Source organism: Podarcis erhardii (assembly GCF_964252035.2).
Source record: "Podarcis erhardii genome assembly, chromosome: 8".
Classification (NCBI taxonomy): Eukaryota; Metazoa; Chordata; class Lepidosauria; order Squamata; family Lacertidae; genus Podarcis; species Podarcis erhardii.
This window is the reverse complement of record NC_138499.1, coordinates 64,603,779-64,626,665: the sequence shown is the minus strand read 5'-3', so window position 1 is coordinate 64,626,665 and position 22,887 is coordinate 64,603,779. Positions and strand designations below refer to the sequence as shown.

The 22,887-nt window shown below is 42.8% G+C and overlaps 1 long non-coding RNA gene across 1 annotated transcript; it reads left to right on the top strand.

Annotated features, from left to right (window-relative positions):
* The first annotated feature begins 17,163 nt into the window (after nt 1-17,163).
* Nucleotides 17,164-21,943, top strand: LOC309348136. The gene is made up of 2 exons (XR_014159225.1): nt 17,164-17,689; nt 21,693-21,943. It is a non-coding gene; the product is annotated as an uncharacterized lncRNA (long non-coding RNA).
* Nucleotides 21,944-22,887: the final 944 nt, after the last annotated feature.

Sequence of the window (22,887 nt, the reverse complement as noted above, 5' to 3'; positions counted from 1 at the left end):
ATCTTACCCCAATACAACCAACACTTTAAACTGTACAGTGGTACCTCAGGTTAAGTATTTAATTCATTCCGGAGGTCCGTTCTTAACCTGAAACTGTTCTTAACCTGAAGCACCACTTTATCTAATGGGGCCTCCCGCTGCCGCCGCTCTGCTGGAGCACTATTTCTGTTCTCATCCTGAAGCAAAGTTCTTAACCCGAGGTACTATTTCTGGGTTAGCGGAGTCTGTAACCTGAAGCGTCTGTAACCTGAGGTACCACTGTATACATTTTATATGGGTAAACAAACTTCATAGGTATGTCTTAAGTTGATCAATCAGTTGGTTAAGCACAACTGGATAAGTGTCCTGAATGGATGGGCTCAAAACCACACTAGAAAAAGTTATTGTACTATGGAGAGCTCCAGAAAGCTATAGTGATTGGATATTATTTTTCCTCTTGCAAAATTTGTATCACCCTCTCACACATACAAAGATCACAAACACTACAGACAGCAGTGTAATTGGTGTGAATGCTAAGAAAGGAACCCGGGTCTAACCACAATTCCTCTGGAAGAAGCTGGCACCTTCTCTGCCTGCAGGGAGGTATTATTTAGCCATTTACTACAGATCAAAGACAGTAAGTGTAATTATTTTTAGGAATTAAGTAGGTAATCAGTTTGGAAAACAAAAACACAATTAAAAAAGAAATAAACCTCAGCTCTTGGAGCCTGGAGAATTACTTAGCTGGAATTCTTCCCTGTCTGCTGTTTTATTCTAGTGTTAAATTTAATATTATTAATATAATGTCATAAGCTATTCATGAGATGTCTTAAGCACATGTTACAGAGGCTTCTACTTCACTTGGGTGGAAACATTCTTTGCGTATAATATGGTAGATATCTTTAGTATGCTTTTCCTTTTCCACAGATTGACTTCTGTGTTGTGGCTCTTAGCAGTATTCAGATCTGAAGATGACCCAGACATATACTTGTGCATTTGGATTTAGAGTTTGGTGGATTGGAAGTAGGAAAATTAAATTTTCTGATTCATTCTGCTCTTGTCCTCTGCTTCTCTGCCCTAAACCACTCTTTGTTTTCATATGACAGTCTTTTGGGTGTATGTATGTTAGGTTAGAGGAGCTCTGGCTTGGTGGTGGCACTGCTGTTTAACGGGAGCTTCCCTGACTTCGTGTCTCCATAAACATCCCAGTCAACCCAACAAGCAGCAAAACCAGAAAGTTGGATCAATACCTTGGCGTGGTGCCATACTTGACTGGTGAACTGGATCACAAAGTGAGCCACCTTGCCCTTGAATGGTACCAAGGAGCGATAAGTACAAGATTACTCGGCCTTAAGGCAGAAGGCAGAAGGGCCAGTCCAACTCTGTTTTGCAATTGGAATTAGGGAGTCACATCCAAGACTGAAATGAGAGCTTACAAGAAGTGGTTTTCATGGACCAGAGCCAACCCAAGACATTTCGCTGCCTGAAGCAAAGGATATGATTGTGCTCTCTCTCTCCCGTTCTATGACCAGGCAGGCGGTTGGATCTTACTTTAACACTGTTGATGGGTCAATGTGGTGGATGTTCCCTGTTGTTGTTCAATGCCACACCATCATTGTTAATAAGGAAAAGATGCTATTGTACATGCCAGGTCAACAGCAGTCAGGTGATAGAAGTGGCCAGTAGGATCCCAATTGGTCCTATAAAGCTGTTGACTTGGGTCGCTGCTGCTCAGTTGCCCTGATTCTCTAGATGCTCAGCTTATCTTCCCTAGTGCTGATGTGCTCTCCTTCTCTTCAGAGTTTCAAAGCACAACCTAGTGCACATTTACTCAGAAGTAAATCTCATTGTGGTCTCTCAGGCTTACTCTAAGGTAAACATGTATAAGATTGTAATTGTATTAAGATAGATAGATATAACACTGGTCTTGAAAGACCTACACTGGTATGTTTCCAAGCACAATTCAAAGTGTTGGTGCTGACCTTTAAAGCCCTAAACGGCCTTGGTCCAATATACCTGAAAGAGCATCTCCACCCCCATCGTTCTGCCCAGACACTGAGGTCCAGCGCCGAGGGCCTTCTGGCGGTTCCCTCACTGCGAGAAGTGAGGTTACAGGGAACCAGGCAGAGGGCCTTCTCGGTAGTGGCACCCACCCTGTGGAACACCCTCCCAGCAGATGTCAAAGAGAACAACAACTACCAGACTTTTAGAAGACATCTGAAGTGAAGGCAGCCCTGTTTAGGGAAGCTTTTAATGTTTAATAGGTTATTGTATTTTAATATTTTGTTGGAAGCCGCCCAGAGTGGCTGGAGAAACCCAGCCAGATGAGCGGGGTATTAATAATAATAATAATAATAATAATAATAATAATAATAATAGATAGATAGATATAGATAGTTGGATAGTTAGATAGTTAGACAGACAGACAGACAGACAGACAGACAGACAGACAGACAGATAGATATAGATAGATAGATGATAGCCTAGGTTTCACCTAAGTTTCGCTATGGATAGTATCTTTTCCTGCAAACAATCCAAGTTTGCAATGTGTGTTCCATCACATGAGCGCATGGCACTGCGTCATTTGTGACGCTGATGTAGGAAGTCAGGAAGCGCAACTCTTGCAGCTCTCAAAGCCGGTGGCACTTTCATAGGCTAGCCTTTCATCAAGTAAATTCCTGAATGTTGACCAAACTCTTCCAAAGCCAGGCAGCTAATGGAGCAGGATGCATGTGATACACTTGCCATTACAGAGTCACCGATAAAAATCCTTTCCCAGAGGTCCTGTATGAATGAAGATTTTTTTTTTTTTAAGAAAAATAATTTCTCTTCAGTGGTTTCTTTCATGGCACAAGAAGGGAGGTCATGTGTTTTAGTTTAACTGATACATTCCAATAAAATGATTTTCAAAGGGATAGGACAAATAATGGGTGTTTTACATATGGTGGCTGTGGATGTCAGATGGAGTTAATTTCACTGTAAACAATGTATTTGTTATTCTGAAAGCTGGTTGCAATTCATTTGAGAGGTTTCTTCTCTCTTTTTTTTTGAAAAAATTAAGTTTATCTAACAAACTAATAAAGCCTTTATAGCTGTCACAATATGATGACTGATGAGACTATGTTTCTTTAGCACAATAAAGATAAAGGTTACTGTCACATAATGTTCTCTCTCAAGTGCAAAATGGAGATATTTAAAGGCATATCAGCTTGTATTTAAAGGCAAAATGAACTATATTAAGAAAAACCGCTTTGCAAAAATGCGTATATTAGGAAAAAATCACATTAAAATGCTGCTGATTTTTAAGGAGGGCTATTTTTTTACAAAATGCAAAGTGATATGGAAAACTGAACTTAAGATTGGAAAAATGAGTCCTGGTGATGACTTTACACTGTGCTCAAGGCCTTGCAATAATTCTATTTTAACTTACCTGTAATGTGTTACTGCTCTTGTTTATAAAACTTACTATGTTAGAATTTTATAAAATGAAAAAATGAGAAACTGCAAAAAACTGAAATTGAGAGATCTTCCCTTCCTTAGCTGTGGCCATTCGCCACATCGTATCAGCAATTGTCTATGATATGTGGCTGATAAATGGTGAAGTGGGCAGTAAGCTTGTTGATGTTTCTTTCCAGCAGAGAATAGCTTAACTTACAGCCCCTTTGACTGACTGGCTGGTTGCTCAAGATTTTAATTAGTGCTCACTTCCACTTTACAAGTAATCTCCTTAATCTTATGAAACACAGAGGTGCTGTTTCTCAGACCATTCTCATTCTCATTCTCTCTCTCTCTCTCTCTCACACACACACACACAAACAATTCCCACTAATAAAATGCATTTTTATTATATATAAATAGTATGTTTTTTGCTCCTAATGTACACATTTTTGTGCAGTTAGTTTTTTTGGCTGGAGAACTCCAGCACAAAACTTGAAGGCATGTGAATTTTGAAGGACCAGTGTGTTTTGGTTCACATTTTGTTTAGGATGTGTAAATTAGACGGACCTGATTCTCTCTCTCTCTCTCTCTCTCTCTCTCTCTCTCTCTCTCTCTCTCTCTCTCTCCCCACACACACACTTGCTACCTATCTAGAATTTTTGCTACCGACCATGATTTTAACCCAATGATACCAATCGTGCAATTTTTATTTGATAGTATCACAAGGCTCAGTGATGTATAATCAGCCTTCCGGGACAAGTTTCAGCCTCTCCTCTCTGTGTGTGGCGACTTCCTTTCTCTCTCTGTTCCCGGACACCACTGACAGGCAGGCATTGTCCCTTCAGCGAGCTCTGCGATATTACTTTGACCCCGTCCCATCAATCTGCCTCAATTGGATAATGATCTGTAATCGCTTGCTTTCAGGGGAGTCTATAAATTTGCCAAGGCCCCTTTTCTCCTCTGAAGGACTCCTTATGTTCGCTCCCAATTGTGGAAGCGCTCTCTCTTTCACAGCGCTAAATAGCCACGCACATGGTACATTCTGTTCAGGGGCGCCCGGCTGTTGTTCGCTGTCGATTTTCCATGGGCTCTTGCACTCAAAAGGCGAGGCTAAGCATGACATGCCGGCACTCAGTGGGGAAGCTGGCCCAAGTTGCGCCACTTCAAGAGCAGCCACTTTTCTCATTAAGGATGACCCGTCATTAGGCCGCTTTGTATGGGCCCACTAATCGATGAGCTGACCATGTAGTGCTTGGAAAATAAAAGAAGCTATTAAGAAGGAGAGCGCTGGGGTGGAGTGGAGGGAAATGAGGACATCAAAACCAAGTTAATGGAGAATTCTGACCTTTATTTGTGGTCTTTCGGCCCAAAGGCAACATTAACAGGGGCGCTTCGAGGAAGCTAGCAACAGTCAAACCCTACTGTGCTTAATTCCTCAACCATTCACAGGCCTGCTCCTTCATTTAGTTGCCCCACCAGATCAAATGAGCAAAAAGTGGGGTGGCTGGGGAGAGGCTTATGTCCTTCCTTTGTTCCCTGGGCCTTCTCCTTTCTCATTAACAGGGATCAGGAAGCCTTGTGAGGACCACTTGGGGGGAGAAGTCTGGGGATCACAATAACCCATACATATGCACACCACCATAGAGCGTCGTGGGTGTTTTAAAACAATCCTTCCAAAACAGATTAGTCAGCTTTAAAAGACAGGGATTTAAACTGTTATTGGGCAGCATTTGGTCTGACTTTATTTGCATAATAAATAATATAAATAACAAAATTATTATTCACAACTTTTAGAAGATGTCTATAGGCAGCCCTGTATCAGGAAGTTTTTTTTTTTTAAATGTCTGATGTTTTATTAAGTTTTCATATGTGCTGGAAGCTGCCCAGAGTGGCTGGGGAAACTGAGCCAGATGGGCGGGGTATAAATGTTGTTGTTGTTGTTAGACTAATAATCTGATCCTATGTTATCAAAAAAATTTCAATTGTGCCTTCAATCCACTAAATAATAAATTGCCTTCAGCTGCCACAATCCCTTTAAGTACAGTCCCTTTGACTTAAGTACAGTTGCCCCTTTCATTTCCAAGTTGCAGCCTTAGGCAGTTGGTAAGCCTTGTTTATGGGAGGGGAGGTTGTTGCCTCCGCCTGCCCCTCCTCGTTAAGGGTATCCCGTTAAGGGAATCCAGGGGTGTGGTTCCTGTCCGAAGCCTGGGCGTGGGCTAGGGCCATGCCATGACCCTATATCATAGGGCTATATCACAGGGCTCCCCCTGTCGGTTGACCCTTTACAGACTTCCTGCAGATAGGCAGGATATAGTCTGGCTTCACCCAAATGCCTAAGCCCAACCGCTCACATCTATAATCAATAAAGTTGTGGCCTATTTTATCCCATAAACCCAACATATTCATGTCTGTGTGTTTATTTCTGGGGGGGAACTGTGGGGCCTCGCCATGCAAGTACAGTTGCCTCCTTTCATTTCCAATTTGCAGCCTTATTTTCCCCCCTATCGAATCAGCATCTCATAAGATTAAGCATGAGGGTTTCCACCAGATGAGGATGGTCCCTTAGAGGGAATGAGGCACTCCCCCCCCCAACCTAAGCCTGGTCTCACCTACCTGTCTTTTTACTTGCATCCTGTCCATTGGGTAGCAGTCCACTGTCAGCTTCCTCTTCCTGGGTGTCAGTGTTGCCCTTGTACAGCTCAGCAGGGAGAGAGATGGGGACTAGAATTGGCTCTGGTGCCACCTACTGTTTGGCTCCCTACATGCTGCCCTACCAGGACTAATAATCACCACTGGTTTCAACATGCATGCAAAGCCAAAACTAGTGCCCTTCCACCACAGTTTGGACTCAGTCATGGTAGAAGTCAGTGTTATTTATTCTTTGGCAGCTGTTCTTTGGTGGCCCAGTTCTGCTTCCCAAGGGCTGCTGTTACACTGCTCTTCAGGGCCAGATCTTCTCATGCTTCTGAATGCAGCCTCCTTTGTTGCATTATGGGTATGAAAGAGCCTCAGTTGCTTCCACCAATTGTAAATATATGCTGGCCAATGGTAATCAATGGGGGGTCAGCCTCCTCAAATATTTAATAGGAGGGCTGAAGGGATCTCAGCCCCTAGGAGTTGACTTTTATGTTGTGATCGCAGAAGCTCATTGTTGGATGGTGCCCATATTTATTTCCTCACTTTTCAATCCCAGCCTAAATCCACAACTCCTTCCCCAAAACCACTGGTCTTGGATGGATGGTGGAAAGACCCACTTGGCCTGAAAATCTGTTACCACAGTGGTCAACTAGATGCCCATGGGAAAGGCAGTATGCTTCCAGTTGCTGAAAACCATAGGAGAGAAGAGTGCTATTGCATTCTGGTTCTGCTTGGGGGCTTCCCATAGGCAGCATGTGAGACCATGGCCAGATGGGCCACTGGTCTGATCCAGCAGGCTCTTCTTACTTTCTAAATGTCAGTGGTGTAGCATGGAGAGGCCAGAGGGCTGTGGCCCCAGGAGCAAATTTATGAAGTGGTGCAACCAGGTGCCCCCACAACAGGCTACCTCCTTGAGGCTGGAGCCTCAGGGAAGCAAGTCATGTCTGGGCCAGGCCTTTATGACTGCAGTGGCAGCGGTGCCTCCTCCTCTGGCCAGCAAAGGGATGGCGGTGCACGCCCCATCCCCGGGCTAGCTGAGAAGAAGAGAGGAAGAGAAACATGGGAAAGCCCTGTTGTAGCCATGTGAAGGAGACCACAAGATGGTGCCCATGGCTTTGTGTTTCTCTGCCTTATCTCTGCTCCCAGGTTGGTTCTAGTTTGAAAGGTGAGGCTCTCTTGATTAGATGCTGGCTCTTGAAGGGACTGAGCACTGCCCAGTCCACCGGGGTGCAACACCTGCACTGCCCCGGGCTCCAGCAACCCATGCTACACCCCTGCTGAATGTGCATACATGTCAGCGCTTCTCTATGCATGGAGTGCATACATTACATGCTACCTTATTGCATGGTGGAAAGAGAGACAGAGAGCGAGCGAGCATGTGCCTGTCTGCTCCTCCACCATGTGAAGCAAGATCCACAGCCAAGAGAGTGCATGAACCAGCCCTTTGTATAAGTCCCTTCTGAGATGAATCAAAGCGCTGAGATACCCACTTCAAAACAACATCTGCCTGATGCGTTGTCCTCAGCCAGCATTCCTTTGCAGGCGCTCTGCTTTCCCATGGGGTTTCCTATTGCTGTCAGAGGCAAGCCAGACTCAAACCAGAGCTGCCTTGCGGTCCGTTTCTAGTTGGTGGCCAGAGCTCTGGACAAGATGCGTGCTCTGCCATGACTTTGTTTTCATTACCGCCAGGATTATGAATGATAAGCATCTTGGAGGTAATTTGTTTCCACTGTGTTAAAAATTCCATTGGAAAGTCGCCTCCCATTGTAACTATTAAACGCCTAATTGATATCATATAACAAAAAGGAGCCTTTTTTATTTTTTAAAGCTTTTCTGAATTCTCAGGAGCCCTAAATGAGCTGTAGTAGAAACTGAGGCCGTTTCTGTTTCAAAGCTCTGTTGTTGCCTTCCAGTCATTCATCACCACTGTGAACACATGGGGAAAACTCTTCTTTGAAAATAGCCTATAAGGGATCCATATCCTAGAGAGATGGAGAGAGAACCCAGTAACATTTGAAATCAGTAATAACTTATGAACAAATGGGAGGGGTAAGATGCGGATATTATCTATTTATTTATTTTCAAAGTCAATGCCGGCTTTGAATAATTACAATGTAAATTCACCATATTTACCTCCCTCAGAATCACCAAATCTAAGTTGTTTATCACTTGTAGAAGGCACGAACCAGAAAAATTGCACACCTTGTCCTTGGATTGCCTAACAGGTATCAGGCAACCTGTTTCTGCTTCTGGGGGATATTCACCAAAGCGGATATATCTCACTTCATCATTTGGACCCAGTCTGGCAAATTCTTCTGGAGAAACCCATGAGGTATCCAGCTAAAGCGCAGAAATTGCGAGAAAATAGCTGTTTTGCCATTCTACTCCCAGAATCAGATTGAGGCAAAAGAACAAAACCAGAGGTAAAGAAAGACTTGGAAATGCCTATTGCTATTGACTGAGAGATATCTGACTTCACTAAATGGAAATAAGTCAACCCTCACCATTCGTTCACCTGTGGTAGCAGACGGTGTAGTTTGGTGAAACTGCGGCTCACATCATTCAAACTGCTGATGCTTACCAGGAGGCGGAGGCAGGGAGGTTGGTTTGTGCAAACACACTAGCGGAACAAATCCAGTACTCCCACTGGTGCATTGGCACCATGCAGACTTTGCCACCACTTTGTGCCTCCCCCTTCTCCTCCTGGTGAGCAATGGCAACATGACCGATTGAAGGTCAGGTTTGTGTTAGCACCTCACCATGCCATCAGTTACTGTTCAAAATGGCAGGGAGACTGGTGCAGTGAAAACTCACTGGTAGGAACACCTAATGGACTCTGCTGGTGCATATGCACTGCACCAACCTGCCTGCCTGCTATCTCCTGCCCTCCTTACTGACAAGCAATAGTGACCTACCTGTTGGGAAATCATTCATTCGTTCATCCATTTTATTTGTATGCTGCTTACACACACACACACACACACACACACACACACACACACGTTCAAAGTAGCTTGCAATGAAGAAATGGATGCATTTCAAACAAACACTACAAAAACAATTTCATAATAACATGACAAAACAACAAAAACCACATTTCGATACTATAAATATAACAAGATCACTTAAAAAGCATACAACATCCAATATAAAAAAATAACAGGGAGCACCACAGTTTCACCTTAGGCCTAGGAACCCCCCCCCCCCCATGTTGCACTGTCTGTCCATGCAAGCTCCCTATGTACCTGGGTCTTTCTGTGGGCAACCTGAAATTGTGTTTTCTACCACCGAGTCCTTAATTAAATATGTGGATTTTTGAGTTCCACTCCAGCCATGGAAGCACAGGGAAGTTTTGCTTTACTGGAACTTCTAGGACAGAGTGGAGGGGAAGAATATGTGAATTTGCTGTTTTTGGTACTGACCAAACAATTTATTAATCTCTCTTAAATATTAATAAGTTGCCTTTTTGAACTGTGTCCACCCAAGGCGGAAAACAACAATGCAACTGTAAAAGGCACTATCCTAATAAAACTCTCACAATTCAAAAACCACAGAACCAGCCATATGTTAGACCATGCAATAGAAAACCATTTCCAAAATCATTGCAATAAACCGCTGAAATAGGTGTATAAAGAATACAAATACAATAGCATGTCCAAAAGATACATCAGTTAATTGAAATGGGTAGGGTTTTTGTTTCTGTTTTTACTGCTACAACTGGAGCGGCTAACCATGTATCTCTTGGGAAGGAGTTCCATAAGACAAGGGCCACCACTGGAAAAGCCCTGACAATCAAACCCATCTTAAAGGTAGGCCACCAATGAGGGTCTCCGATGCTGATCTTAAAGCACTGACAGAATGTGGCACAATGCAATGGCAGGTAGTATAAGGCTGGTGTCCATTTCTCCACAGTAAAGCATCTCATCAGAAGACACTTTGCAATGGAGAACCTGAGGAGTGAGTAGGCACTCTCAAAGCTACTACAGTCCCCTAGAAATTGCAGCACTCACCTAAGCAGCTAACCCTCGCTCCCAGAACACTTTCCTAGTGCATGTAAATTTGCACTTGCCTAACATGCTTTGTGGAACACAGGTGGCGCTGTAGGTTAAACCACAGAGCCTAGGGCTTGCCAATCAGAAGGTCGGCAGTTTGAATCCCTGTGACAGGATGAGCTCCCGTTGTTCAGTCCCAGCACCTGCTAACCTAGCAGTTTGAAAGCCCATCAAAGTGCAAGTAGATAAATAGGTACCACTCCGGCGGGAAGGTAAACGGTGTTTCCGTGTTCTGCTCTGGTTCACCAGAAGTGGCTTAGTCATGCTGGCCACATGACCCAGAAGCTGTACGCTGGCACCCTCGGCCAGTAAAGCGAGATGAGCGCCGCAACCCCAGAGTCGTCCAAGACTGGACCTAACAATCAGGGGTCCCTTTACCTTTTAACGTGCTTTGTAGTTAAGACATGTTGCACATGGCTGCATTGTAACATGTAGTTTGGCTCTACATGATCCATTACTTCAGAATGTTTCCTCTTAATACTGAGGTCTAATTGGAGCTGGCCTTCTAACCAACTCTCATCAAAAGTTCTCCAGGGCTGTTTTATTTTTAAATCTTCTTTGTTATTATGGTCGACATTTTGTTTACTCCAAAGCACGTTGGGAATAATTGGTTAGGATGCACCGCATCACGAAGGCACAGATGGCAGGCCAAAGTCTCTGCTGATCTGAAGACAGTGTTAGCATTTTTTTAAAAGAGAGAGAAAGAAAGAAAGAAAATAAAGTAGAAAGTAGGGGGTGTTGAATAAGGCCAGCAATGGTAGCACTGTACAAAGGATGTTGTGGGTGGTCCATTGGGAAAGTTGTTAGGAATCTGCGATATGTCCACTACAATCAACAGAAAGACAAAATCGCGCCTCCGTAGGGAATTGGGAGGGAAGAACTTGTTTAAATAAAATCGCAAGGTTGTCAGAATGTTAAGCTAATTCTCTAATGTTCTGTGCATTGTCTGGGGAGCTTAGGCATTGCATCATTTGATGTACTGAAGTAGTGACAAAATATTTTAATAGCAGTGCGTTTGGAAAGTGTTAACATCTTTTTGATCGTTTGAAAACACTTGACTGTGTGTGGCGAAAATAAAAAAAGGAAGAAAGAAAATGCTATTTGAGAAAAGCAACTCGTTCCATAGGCTGCTTTGTTTTCTGCTTTAGATAACTGCACAACGTGATTCTACCAGTCTCTGGGACATATTTATGCCAGTGGTTACGTATAAGTCATTACCATTACAATCCAACGATGTCCGAGGCTTGTTTTGCTGTTTTGTTAAGTGTCCCCTCAAGGGCTCAACAATGAAAGTGTTTTAACTTACAGGATGTATTGTCAAGTTTTTGTTTTGTTGAAGCTGCGTGACAGGCTGGAATTCGGCAGGAGAAGTTTTTTCTAGCCTGCAGGTAATGCAAGAGACAATAATTCTGCTCAATCATATGTATTGCCAGTTCTAGTGGTATACAGTGGGATTCCTTCTCAGGTATTCTCCACTGTAGGCATCAGCTCAGTAAACATGAATGGAATTGTTAGTTTTGGTTTTTCTTGGTTTCTCTTTTTTCCAATCTTAACTTTATTTCTCCAAATTTCCATAACAGTTTCCATTAAAAAAAAATTTTGTGAAAATTTATCTGCATCTTAGTAATAATTTCCCCTAATATGCATATTTGTATGCAATTATGCTTGATATGCACACTTTCCCAAAGCAATGTTCCATAATCTAATGCATTTTTCTATGTTCTTTCCACTAATATTGTCATCTTATGCACACTTTACCCTAGGATATGAATTTTTGCACACATTGCTTGGCTGGAGAGCTGTATTGCAAAATTCAGAGAACTGCGAATTTTGATGGATGGCTGTGGTTCAGTTCATGTGTTGTTTTTGGAAGCAGCAAATTAGTTAGGTTCACCTTTAAAATACCCCAAAGCAAAAATGTCTCAATCTGGCACCAAAAAGATGACTAAGAGCACTTCCACCTGTCTCACCATTTTCCCCTGGGAAAATCTGCTGCTTACAAATGGATCAGAACAAATGTCAATTGGTTTTTCTATGGATTGATGTTGTTCCGATTCAGTAATTCTAACTCACTTGGACTTAATTCTGAACAGGCATTCTGCAAAACACACGTAAATCCCATATACTTCATCAGGCATTTGGTTAAGTCAGTGTTTCTCAAACTTGGGTTCCCCAGCTGTTGTTGGACTACAACTCCCATCATCCCTAGCTAGCAGGACCCATGGATAGGGATGGTGGGAGTTGTAGTCCAAAAACAGCTGGGGACCAAAGTTTGAGAAACAGTGGTTGCCTCCATTGTCAGAGTGCTTCTTGTGAAGATGAATCATTGATGGACTTCAGTGTTATTTTAATGGATAGATGCCTCCAGATAATTTGACTCAGATCCTTTGTATCTTTTAAAAAGTGTATACTTTTATTTTTGGCAGTTAAAAAGCTGTGACCAGGGCATAACCAGGCACCAAAAAATGTAATCATTTTATACCCTAAAATGAAAGCCCAAATAAAAAACTCAGCTGTTAGAAAGCATCTCCCCAGTAAATGTGTAGTTAAAAAATGAGCCATGTTATATCACCATGATAGGATTTCTCCCCCCTCCCTTTCATTGGTTGTCACATATGGGAGTAAGACAGTATTAAAGCAATAACAATTTCATACACACCCCACCCACATTCCTGTGATGATGTGGGGAAGAAAACACAGGTCAGCAGCTCACACACATTTGCCTATAAAATGTAGTCTGGAAGGGTGGGATTGAGATGTGCTGAGGTCCGAAACTGTGCCGAATTTAAGAGGCTTCATAGTGTTATCCCCAAAATGTGTAAATACCAAACCTCACCTGCCACTGTTTCACAAATTATGGACATCTGGCCTAATGATGTATATTTTTGAGATAAATTACGGTTATTTATGAACAGATTTATAAACACAACCATTAAGCATACTTTGGTCATATCTAAACAATAATGTTTGTTTTAGAGTCCCCATTTCCTTTATTTATTTTTAACCAATTATGCCACATTTGAAATTTAGAGGAGCAGGGATTTTTAAAAAGACCCCTTGTAATCTGAGACTCTAAACCATAGTTTACTTAGTTTGTGTGCAAAGCTGGCACTGAGTTTGGGCCTAAGGCAGGTATGGAGAAGCTGTGGAGAAGGTTGTCGGACTCCAACTCCCATCCACTTCAGCCAGAACAGTCAGTGGTCAAGGATGATGAGAGATGTGGCCTTGCAATATACAAGAGGCTACAGTTTCCTCACCCCTGGCCTGAGGGAAGTACTCCTGATTCTGGTGTAAATTTTCTGCAGCCAGTAGAGTTCAATTTTGTGTTGGGACATGACATGAAATGAGGATTCCATTCAATTTGAGCCTCTCTTCTGTGCTTCTTAGGAACATTCTGCGTTGACTTCAAAGAGTTTGAAGACTTTGTGATGCAAAGAAGCTTGTGTGTGACCCCCAAGCTGCTTGAACAAGTACCATCATTATGGACAGCGTTAATTTTTGTTCCACTTTGTGACCTACCTTAAGCAGAAATTGCCAACAGACCTAAATTGCTTGGTGGCTTGTTGAGGCTGAAATATACCCTCTGTGGACTAAACTCATTAGAGATAGAGAGGGGTTTATTAGAGACTGTCAAACAGGCACATTAATAAGTGAGGAATAACACACAAAGCAATTATGATTTTAATGCAATGATGTTAGCATGCTGCCTTTTAACCCATCCCCCAACATGACACTCCTTCATTGAAAAAAAGGAAATAAATGGGAATGGACAAGCTCCACTGCCTTGCAGATCCATGCCATCGCATTTCAGTGGGACTTGTGTAGAAATAGCACTGGACTCTTGGGCTGCTGCTCAGCAGTATGTATGAAATGCATGATACAACTGCCTGATAAACTATAGCCTAATGGGCCACAAGTCAGAGGGCTGCCTTATCCAGTGTGCTAGAGACTGTGCATGACTGCTCTCTGTCTCCAGGATGCCAGGATTGTTCAAGCAAAAGTAGCTGTCAGGGGCAATCCTGGCCAAATCAGGATCTCAATGGAATGGAGAAGCAGTTATGTACACATGCCAATATTTGCTTACATCTTCTAATGACATGAGTCAAATGTATGGATGCGCCAGGAGGATGCCTCAGGAGGCTGCCCTGCTAGCAGTGGCAGGCCTAAACCAGAGGCCTGTATCTCCACTCATGCTTTGAAAATGTTCGTGGGCTCATCTGAACCTCCTGCCATCAAGTAAGTTTCTCTTCCTCCCGTGTTACCTGCTCTTTGGATACCCTGACCACAGCTTCCTTTTACATCTCCTGCTGGCCATCCCATGAGCTGCAGAACTCCATATTGACAGGGTGGCCCTCACCTGATAGCATGAACTCTCCCCTGCAACATAGCAGACACCAGTGGTGGCATGTTTCTTCTATCTACTAAAAACACGTATTTTTGCTTGGCCATTCCCAGACCATTGATGCCAGTTTTTCACCAACAACTATGCTGCGACCTTGATGCTTTTTGCTGTATTGTTATGATTTATTGTTTCGCTGTAAAATTGCTTTGGGGTTGTGTTAAATGAAAAGTGGTCTAGAAAAGTATTGGAAATAGATGCATCATCTGGAATGAGTGGATGTTTTGTAAACTACTTTTTTATTTCTGTGTTAAGTGTTATTCTCTCCTTTTTTAGTTTTAAGCTGTTAAATTATTATCATTATTATTTTGCAATGCATTAGAATGGTTTATTTGCATTGTTTTATACAAACACGTATAGATTTTTTTTGGTATTTCATATATATATGGATATATCTCTATCTATCTATCTATCATCTATCTATCTATCTATCTATCTATCTATCTATCTATCTATCTATCTATCATCATCATCATCTACCTATCTATCTACCTATCATCTATCTAAATCTACTTAATTGTTCACTCAGTATGTTGTGAATATATTGTAAATTGCATCATGTGAAGTGATCCTTAAATGTAATAAATAATAATATTCAAAATTTGGAAAGCTATGTGTGATATTTTGCACTTGCCACCTGCTTTTTGATAGCTTCTATTACCTTGATACATGTTGGTGCCAAACAACAACTACAGTTCCCACCATCTGTGACCACTGGTCCTGTTAGCTAGGGATGATGGGAGTTGTAGTCCCAAAACAGCTGAGTTTGGGGGTGCCTGCTATAGATTTAACACTGCAGACTTTTTAGGTTTTAATCCTGTACACCTTTACACAGGAGACAGTCTCATTAAACACAGTGGGATGTACTTCAGAGAAGACATCGGCTGAGTTACATGAATAAATACAACCTCTCATAGTACAAGAATATAATTTATGTAGAGATTGGCTTTTTTCAAATTATTGCCTAGCACTATAATTCCCAGTGGTGTGTGATGACCAGACCATTTGGGAAAGCATATAAACCTCAGTCAGAGTTAGGCATGTTATAGGCTAACGGGGTGGGGGGTGGGGTGTTAATCTTGGAATATATTTCGTCCCTTATTTTTCCTCTCTTACGGCCTTGGGTTCTTCACTCCTCGGTGATTACAGTCCTGAGAATCTTCTCCGAGGCTAGTCTCTTCCCCACAACCCTAGTGTGCTAAATAAGTTTTCACAGAAGGATAAAAATGATATCAAAGGTAATTAGACAAAAGGTCAGTGTACATTTATTTTTTCTCCCCCTGTATATATCTGCAGCATTATCATCACCTAAGTGTCTCTTACTTACAGCTATGTTGTGACACTGTAAAAGCTATTTTGGCTGCTCTGTTGTGATGGCCGCTATTTATGGAACATAAAAGGATACAAAAAGGTTTGTAAAGACCAGGGCAGGATCAGATAAAGGAAAACGGGAGAGAAACAGGCATCTTGGGATGGTAACTACCCTGCCATGTACTGACAGGGAGGTTGTATATTTTTAGAATATACTGGAAGGAATGGTGCTTTTACTTAGGTTTTTATGTTTTACCATGAGATGCAATTTTCTGGCCTTATATGCAGTTGTAACAAAAGTCAGAGAGATTTTATGATAGCTGCCAGAGTTCATAAATGATGGCATACACTAAAATATTTATAGAACTGTAAAATCTTGATTTCTCTCTGGTTTAGCAGATGGGGCCCTAAAACCAGTTTCTGGATTGTCACATTTCCTTACCCTTTGATGACAAAGAAGTCTATTATCACTTTCCCCCTGCTTCTCCCCCTCTTCCAATCTTGCAAACAAGTTCACTAGTGTGATGAGGATCACACACTCTCTCCACTTCTTTTTTTAAAATCTCCACGAGGGATCTCTCTACTGAAAGATGTCACCCATAAAAAGCTGTACAGTGATTTCAGATAACCCTTCCCGTCATCGAAGATTCAGTGTTTGTGCAATGTAGATGGCCCTTTATTTGTTTGTTTTACACTTTCTGGTGTAATTGCATGCAAAGGGGATTGGCTCCCTTTCTGAATCTCGGCACTATGTCCCTGGTAAGAGAGATAAATCCTACTTAAATGCCAAGACTCGTCCGCCTCGGCACCTTATGTATTATTACAGCTATTTGTGTCTGCTCAGAGGGTGTAATGAATTTCTATAATGCTGCTAAATCTGGTCAAAATCAAAGATGGGCAGAGTTTGGGATGGAGATTAAAGAAATAGTTGCAGCATGGAATCATCAGCGTCAGAGAATTTCCCATCTGGATGGAAACCGAGGAGTAGAATTGTGCATCTGGAAATTGTGTATCTGTCTCTGTAATGCTGTAGACTGCAAATGAATGATTTTACCACTTATGCTTTTTGCTTCATCTTCATATTAAATGGAGGATACATCAAATTTGTCCTGCGGTGTAACCCACTCTGAGCCAACAGCATGTGGTTTCACAGACACACCCCTTCCCATTTCCCCCCCTTTCTCACATCCTGTCCTCAACTTTCTAACACTGGTGTGGGGGTAATCACCAAGCTTCAATCTGAAGTGGTACATTCCAGGAATGGGTAAAACCAAGTGGGATTGTCTCAGTTTCTGGATTGGACTGAAAATCTGACCTAGGTTGCAAGACTGTTCTTATCTTTTTTGGGGGGTGTTGGTGGTAATTTTATGCATGTTTTAGCCCCATGGTGTTCAGTGGGAATATTTCCAAGTAAGCATGTATTGGATGGCAGCCTTGGCAGGTGTAGATTAATCTTCTTAGATGCAATGGTTTTTCTGCACGTAACATCATTGATTTGAATAGGTTTCATTCCCCTGGCACTGGGTGAGAAGGCAGGGTGGTGCTCAGCAGAGTGGAGGTGGCCAATTTGTCCCCGAGCAATAGATAAGTCATCTAAGCCACGCGCCAGAGAGGAGGAAAACTGCTCAGCTTCCTGAGGGAACCCTGGTAAAGAGGGGTGCCGAACAGGCATGCCAAACACTCAAGGCATGGCCAAGTCAACTGCATTTTATTTCTCTAAGCTCTTGCTGTCCTGGAAGACAGGGAAGGACTTCAGTGCAGCAAGGTGAAAAGCAGGGCTTGCTTTGGAAAGTATAATTTGAATCCAGGAACGTGACTTAACCTTCAGATGTGGGTGAAGAAGGTGGCAATATCGTTTCAAGCCTGAGCCTGTGTGAGTCACCCAAAATGAGACGCCGCTTGCCAGAGCCAGTGGTGCAGATGTTTTATGATATAATTGTGCATGCTACTGGCTGGTCCTTGGTGGGGCTTATATAGGTTCCTGCAGTTGCTGTTATTCCTAACATTAATAAGGAACATATAATTAGTACTGTTGATAATGTATTAACTTATGGTCTATGTGTGTGGTTTGGGAGCTGCACAGTCAGGGAAAACACGATGCTGTCCAGGGTTGTAAAGACTGCGGAGAGAATAATTGGGTGCACTCTTCCGACCTTAGATCAAATCTATGCTTCCAGGTGTCATAAGAAAGTTGCAGAGATAGTGCAGGATAGTATGCACCCCGGAAATGATCTCTTTCGGCTTCTGCCTTCTGGAAGAAGGTACAGGGTTATAAAGACTAGGACTAGCTGCCTGAGAAACAGTTTTTATCCAAATGCGATTTTGGTTTTAAATGCAGTGTAAGGTAGTCTCTGTGGGAGTATATTGTATTTAATTATGGGGTATCAGAGTTTTTCGGCCCCAAGACCTCTAATATTCGCTTTACCAGATAAAACTGCGGTGCTCAAGCGCCAGCTATCCTGAGGGAAACTTCGGAGGGAACCAGCTACTAGATGGTTCGATTAGTCTTTCGCTATACCCGGGTCGGACGACCGATTTGCACGTCAGGACCGCTACGGACCTCCACCAGAGTTTCCTCCGGCTTCGCCCTGCCCAGGCATAGTTCACCATCTTTCGGCCCATCTTTTTGGGACATGGGTGGCGCTGTGGGTAAAAGCCTCAGCACCTAGGGCTTGTCGATTGAAAGGTTGGTGGTTCGAATCCCCGCGGCGGGGTGCGCTCCCATTGCTCGGTCCCAGCGCCTGCCAACCTAGCAGTTTGAAAGCACCCCCCACATGCAAGTAGATAAATAGGGACCGCTTACTGGCGGGAAGGTAAATGGCGTTTCCGTGGGCTACGCTGACTCGCCAGATGCAGCTTTGTCACGCTGGCCATGTGACCCAGAAGTGTCTGCGGAAAGTGCTGGCCCCCGGCCTCTTGAGTGAGATGGGCGCAAAACCCTAGAGTCTGTCAAGACTGGCCCGTACAGGCAGGGGTACCTTTACCTTTTTATCAGAATTTTTAGGGGGTTAACCAGGCTGGGTTAGCTGGGATAGCAGGCTTGTTGGTGTTTGAATGTCTGATGTAGATTTTTTCATTGTTCTGTATGGGACAATGACAATAAAGATTATCGTATAGTATCGTAGACTACACATGCATGCAGCCCAACCTCTGCAGGAGGACATAATTGAATTGGAGGGGAATAGTAGCAGCACAAGTGTTGTAAATATTGCAGATATCATGCAGGATAATTCCTACATCGGGAGCAGGATATTGGTTTCTCAGTCACTGTGCACACATTGGTCTATTGGTTGTAGGAGCAATGTTGGTGGGTATTTCAAGAAGTAAAATTTTGGATACAAAAGTTGTTGAGCTTTTTGGGGGAATCACAGACATTTTGCCAATTTCCCAACACCCCCTCCCCGTATTATTCTGGACGTATAGTAATCCTGTGTAGGCAGTGTGTAGGCAATGATAGCATATAAACAGAGATATGGATTCCCAGATTAAACAGAAGAGTGTCTTTGTATTACAGAGTGCACAACATTTAAATTCCTGCCAGTCTGATCACATCCAGGGTCAACTGACATGAGCAGAATATCAGTCTCTGGATGATCCAATATAGGCTTGTGCATGTAGAACAGGGGACAGCACCCTTTTTCAGCCATGGGCCAATCCACTGTCCCTCAGACCATGTGGTGGGCCGGACTATATATATATTTTTTTGGGGGGGGGGGAAAGAACGAATTCTTATGCTCCACAAATAACCCAGAGATGCATTTTAAATAAAAGGACACATTGTACTCATGAAAACCACACTGATTCCCGGACCGTCCGCGGGCCGGATTGAGAAGGCAATTGGGCCGCATCTGGCCCACGGGCCTTAGGTTGCCTACCCCTGATGTAGAACCACCCAGCTTAGATTCATCCCATCGGAGGTGGAAGTAGTTGGCTTTCATACAACTGCCTCTGAGGCAAGGAAGAAGGGCTACCCCTATGCTATTCATATAATCAGTTATCAGAGATCAATATATTCATATATGCTCACACATAATCAAGGCTTACAGTATTTTATAATCCATTTTGAATCAAAGGGAAGCTGTGCCTTAGCTAACTGCATATTGCTTGAAACAGCAAGATTTAGAGCCGACCTTTCCCCTACAACATCTGTGTACCCTGGATATGGGGAAGACGTGAATCAGAGATTCTGGTACAAAATCCCCTCAGATACAGGCTAAATTAGTCCACAGAACAGGAAGAGCAAAACCACAAAAACTCCAAACTCCCTGTCCTGTCATAACTAGGGGAGAGGTTAGACAGAGCGTCACGGCAAGCATCGGAAAGCAGAACTTGAACTCGGTGTTTGACCAGTGCTTGTCCAGGTGCTGGAAGCATGGCAAGAAGCTTGCTAATTGGCTATTCTTTGCTGACAATATCGTGACTGTCTCATGGTTGTCTCATGATCTATGATTTGCTGTGATCTGCTCAGGTATAAAGACCTCTGGATTTCTGTCAATCGGGGTCACAGTTCCTTTTGGAAGAGATTCCAAACTGGGTCCTTATTGCCTGGCAATAAACTTCACCTTCATTTTCTCCATTTGCTGAGTCTGCCTGATCCTTATTTTGCACCTAGTGAGTACCTGCTCACGTTCACTTGCTTCACCTCAGCTTATAGCAAGACAGCTAGAAGTTGGACAGGTGCATCCGGAAAAAATAAGAGCTGTAAATAAAGGCCATATATCGTAACTACCAGACTCTGAAATGGTTGCATGGATGAGCTCGTCAGAAAACTGTGGCCTTGCAAAAGACCATAGGTAGGAGGGTGTCTGAACACAGTCACATGTAGGTAATGCCAATTCATGTCAGTGAGATGGGAGACTGGTTCTCTGGTGTACCAAGTGGTTCCGAGGGCCAAATCAGACGCAACATTTGTCATCTGAGAGCCAGTGTGGTGTAGTGGTTGAGAGCGGTAGTCTTGTAATCTGGTGAACCAGGTTCGCGTCTCCGCTCCTCCACATGCAGCTGCTGGGTGACCTTGGGCCAGTCACACTTCTTTGAAGTCTCTCAGCCCCACTCACCTGTGGGGGAGGAAGGGAAAGGAGAATGTTAGCCGCTTTGAGACTCCTTAAAGGGAGTGAAAGGCGGGATATCAAATCCAAACTCTTCTTCTTCTTCTTCATCTGGTACAGAATGGATGCCATATTTTTTTCCCTAAAAGGAAATAGCTAATTTGGGCCCAAGACATGGGAAGAGGGCGGGTGGGACTTTAATCTTTTGTCCATGCCAATATGAATCACCCCCATGCTTGTTATGTGCAATGTTATGTTATGTGCAATGAGAGGACAGCTTCAACTGATGCCAATATATGGAAATTCTGAATGGGATGGTGGCAAGGGCAAAGAGTTGAATCTCTCCACATATCATGGACCTGATCTGACTCCTCTCCCACCAGGGAATTTGTTAAGATAATCTGCCAAGCCATGATGAGGTTATGAATGATTAAGCAGGATACAAATCCTGATAAAAAAATAAGAAAGAAAGAAGGCCAAATCAGATCAAAAATGTTATGTCTAGTTGGCTCAAGGTTGTATGTGGCTGTGTGATGAAATCCACAGTTGGTAAATAAATATTTCAAAACTTCAGGATCATAGAAGGTTACATAAATGTTTGTCTTTGAGCCAAACATGGATATTCAAGTACAGACATATCCAAGTGCAAGACTGTTATTAATGAAATTACAGATAAATTGCTAGATAAATTACTATTCATTACTTCTGTAGGCATGTTTTAAAAATTTCCCAGATTAAATCCCAAGAACAAGTGATTTCTCCAGTTACTTGACATAAGATATAAGTGAAGTCAAAGTTGAAAGTATCTCTTTTTTCATTCCTCTACAGGGCCAATGTAGTGCATCTCCAGCTCTTCTATGCAAGCCTTTTAGAAGAGGTACACAAGACTGTCACCTTGCTGAAGTTCAGCAGGCCTGGGTCTAATTCGGTTTCTGGAGGGAAGACCATATGGGACCTACATGCACAATGTCTTGTACTCCGTGATGGAAGAAAAGTGGGATATGAATGTAAAAAATAACAAAATGAAACGACTCTTCCTTAAAATCACAATAAAACCATCAACATGTGCAATGAAATAATCATGTTTCTGCCCAAGTTGAATTCTTTGAAGTCTGCTTTATTTAATTTTTTTTTAAAAAAAATAATAATAATACCCAGATCTTCCTCCAGATTGGAGCACTGGAGAGCTTACAACACAACATACAATATCAACAGTATTACAAAATGTAATTGATTCCAATAGGAGAGTTAAGCTAATGCATTAAAATAGCTCCCATCAAAGTGAGTGGCCCTTCAAAGGGCTTAGCTTTGGCTGGATCCTGCTCAGGATTTAAAATATAAAACCAACTAATTCTCCCAAGGCTTTACGAAAGAGCAAAGTTATGAACTTGACATATGTTTGCAAACTCACATTTGTTGCGTTCATACATTACATTTTTAAGTGCACAGTTGCCCTGTTCCAACAAGTGTGAAGGCCATGCAGTCATCTGGTAGAGCTAGCAAGAACAGATGCTGAAAGGCAGAGGATGGGCTGTAAATCAAAATGCCAAGAACTGGAATTGGAAAGTAAGAATGGTCAGTGGCAGGTCTTTCAGAACCCTGGACAGGTCTCTCCAAACAGGTCCTATGGGGAAAACAATTTGTTCTAATGCATACTGAATGTAAACTGTATAATACCTGACTTGGTCTTCCAAGCCCAAATCTTTTGCTAGAGAATGGAAATATTTAAATGAATAGCCACTTGGTTGTCAGTGCGACTCCATTAATTGGAGCTGGACACTCTGCTGTGGTGAACAGGTTTGACCTGTGAGGTCTTTGGGGGCAAGGATGCTGGTTCCTCAGTACAGTATGTCCAACATGGGGCATAGCTGTCAACTTTTCCCCTTTTTTAAGGGAAATTCCCTTATTCCGAATAGGATTCCTTGCAAGAAAAGGGAAAAGTTGACAGCTATGACATGGGGACTGCTGCTTCTGAGGATCCTGGCTTGGGGTAGGATCTTAGTTTTAGTTTTAGTCTTAGTCA